Below are 3906 nucleotides of genomic sequence, written 5' to 3'. Positions count from 1 at the left end.
CCAAAAATATTTTCAACACATAATTAGTGATCGATGATGGATATAGGTTTACAAGAATTAAATTTAAAACATAAATAAATAAGTATAATATGGTGAGTATTTTTGTGGATATTTTTTTTTTTGGATTTTAATGAATTTTAAATTTTGAACTGAATTAGACTTAAAATGTTTAATTAGGTTCTGAAATTATATGAAATTATAGTATGGAAAAAATAGTACGCATACAGTATAATGGTTTAAAATTACAATTCATTAACGTGATATCGTAATCACATTTAGCTTCAAAAGTATTAAACTTGTAATGAAATAATAAACAAAATTATTTAATTGGGTAGACTTGAATGTTAGATACTCGTATTTATTAGATAAATAATTAAAGTCAATAAAATAAAATTGCTTACATAAATATAATGGGTTATGCAATCTTTAATATTTGTGTATTATAATACTTATTTATTTGGTGTTCTATGTAACTTGAAAAAGAAATTACCAATACAATAATTCATTGATGATGTACTTCAATGCGGAGCACAAGTTTCACAAGTTTTGTTTGAATTTCAAAGTTCATTAGGTTTGAAATTTTGAAAAGCTCAAAACAATCACAACGATACGGTATAAATTATAGGTTATACATATTAAATTTTAATAAATAATATTTTATGATTGTTGACTGTCTATATAGTTATATAACTAATAAGATATATCAAAACATAGTTGAGAACAGCAATGGTTCAAATTAGCTTAATTCTTTATACATCTTCAACATTTAAAATCAGTTGTCATAAATATTAATAACAAAGACATCATATTGAATAATTTAATGAAAAAAAATACAGTAATAATCTTACAATTCAAGTAGTAAATACAAAATATACCTATAATATTTACTAAGGCAAATAAATAAATTGAAAATTCACAATATTTTTTTATATTTATATTTTGTTTGTACTACTATTGATACTATTAATGTGATGTTTCTTTCATTTTACTAGGACGTAAACAAATCTAATTTTTTTTAAATTATCTAATATAAAAATTGTTTTCGCTTTTTTATAAAGAAAAAAAATATAACATTAAATCTTTAAAATAAACACCTTCTAAAAATAAAATATATCATATAGGTAAAAATTGAACCGTCGTCACTCGTCAAATGCCAATATTCAAATGAATTTAAATTCTAAATATGAGAAATACAATGTTTAATTTATTGGTCTTAGACATAATAATATTATCATTAGTCATTAAAACACGCGGTAGTATAGCCAAATACAGGTAACAGGCTGTAGAATGAGTTGCGGGTAGTGTCATAATGACAATTGTTACTGAGATCAGTAATAAAATTTTTCGAAAATGTGCAATGTACATACTACATATTAACATATTAATAAGAATGGTTATAATAATTGTAATATTCTTACAATAGGCACGAATCGTAAAATGTATATTAATATATTATAATAACTTTTGAATGTTGAATTAAATTGTTGACCATTTGCAGCATTATTTTTAACTATTTCTGTTGCTCCAAACGATGTCATTTGGAAACATGAATTGAATGTTCGAATTGACTTCAGGAACATGTTAGAATCTGGATTCGTACCGATAAGTAGCCGGTTCAATGGTTCAGATGGTGTTTCAATTTCCGGTAGTTGCACTTTTCCTGACGCGCAACACATACCAGCTGGCTCATTTTTGAACTTATGCGCATTACAATGCGGACATTCCTTGTCCATAGCACCAAAAACTACTTTCGAATGAGCGTAATATTTAATATCGGGCCCATACTCGAATGCTAGACGAAGGAATGAATTGGATGTAAATGCTCTATGTACTTGTTGGCGTTGTCGGTTATTTGCTCTGCGTGTGTCAACTACGAATTGACGCACTTCTAATCGTCTTTTTTGATTTTGTGCAGCTTGTGCCTCACGCAATCGCACCATGTTCACATGTACATTTTCATTATTCGGTTGTGCTCTTCTATCTCGCATGATTGTACTTTTGGTCGTTCGACGGGCCAAATCAGACCCCTTGCGTCTTGCTGGCATTGTACAAAATACACAAATCGATACAATTACAGTTCATATATGTTCATATTCTTATAGATGAGAGAGAAAGCTTATTGTGTTAGACCGACCCATTCTACAGTCGAGTCGAACGATAATTCGTTAAATACGACAAATACGCGGTTTCATATTATGAAAGAGATGAAACGTGCTCTACGTAAATATACAATTATGGTTCCCTATGGCAACAACTGTTGTATGTTATTTTTATATTTTATTTTTATTTTTCCATCTACGTTATCAACAGTTATTAAATATTTGTGGTGGCCACCTTTACACCTAGGGTATGAAAAATGGTTTACATCACTTGCTGGGACTCTTAATATACATAAGGGCTATGAAAATCGGTGTGTGTTTGGAGAATTGGTAACAAGTTTGTGAGCCGAATTTTGCTCTGCGAGTGGGTGTAATTAATAATTCAATATTTTCTACATGGCCACTCTGCTGGCTATGAACTGTTGCATAGTATTTTTAATCGTTGAGATTAAAGTGGTGTTGGTACAGATCTGAATGATCGATAATATTTTCTGGTCATTCATTGATAAACGATGTATCGCGCGACGCTGAACAATTCTGAACGCATTTTATACCCCCTTGCCGATCTATCCACGATGGTCCCTCTATACGCCGCCGGGCCGTAGTGTCAAAGTGATCATCGTTCTTAATTTGGGTTGGTGTTGCGCGTAGAAATTTATTGTGTGAGCTCTTTGTTGGGTCTGAGACATTTCGGCTCCGGCCAGGCTAAACGGCCGTTTCCTTTGCAACTGTTTCGGCGCTGGGTGCTATCGGCGCACTGAACTGGCGCGAAATTTCGGCGCGGCATTTTAAGTCAACTATTACTATTATGAAAAATTATCTTAATAAAATCGTCAATAGTGCAATCCTACCAAAATATAGCTGTTGGCATCGTGTAACGTAGAACCAACTATATGTCTATGGTGAATAAAGTATAGGTTATTAACCCACAGCGTTGGAATATAGTGACGATTATGTACCGCGTAGTGTGAACTAAAGCAATCAGTTCTGGACCTGTCATCGCGTGCTGCACAAAAATTTATACTTGTTAAAATGTCTAATTATTATCGAACCGCGGACGTGAAATTTTGTACAGACGGTTTCATGTATATTTTCGACAAATTTGTTTTAACCGTACAACAATTTTGGAGGTATGCTAATAAAGATATGTGTAATTATCGGTCATACGAATCGACAGTTACTACTATACAAAAATTAACGACCACACTCATGATTCTGAAGCGGCTAAATAAGTAGGGGCTGCAATTACAAAAGTAAAACGTGCACTTCAATAATGAATTACATCGATTGTAATAAACGAATGTGTTGGACCTTTATCAAGCAGCTAAAGTAAGTACAAATTCAGACAGCTTTTGTTTTACTAGGCCCGTTAATTTAATTTAGGAACGATAATGTAGCAGTTTAGCATATAAAGCTAATTAAAAATTATTATATTATACATATATATATTTTAATAAATTATTTAAAGATATTAACTGTTGTTTGAATTCAGGCCACTTTGCCAAATAATTCAGCACAAAAACGATTCGGCAACGTCAAGAAATCCAAATGGCACCACATAATCAGTCTTCAACTACATAGACATCCCACCCGCGTATACTATGTATTCTCCATCAACAGTAATGAGGAAATATTTTTACAAAGTGATGGTGGTCAGGTTCTAATAGAATATTAATTTTCTCGATCTAAGTACTTGATATTTTGGAAAGATCGAGCGTTTGGTACGCCGTTATTTTATTTAAGTTACTCCATTATTTATTAGTATATGTAATAACCAATGAATATTTACATGGTATACTGCCTATGG

Source organism: Melanaphis sacchari, unplaced genomic scaffold, assembly GCF_002803265.2.
Source record: "Melanaphis sacchari strain LSU unplaced genomic scaffold, SCAv2.0 Contig1955_pilon_pilon, whole genome shotgun sequence".
NCBI lineage: Eukaryota > Metazoa > Arthropoda > Insecta > Hemiptera > Aphididae > Melanaphis > Melanaphis sacchari.
Note: the sequence above shows the minus strand (reverse complement) of the source record.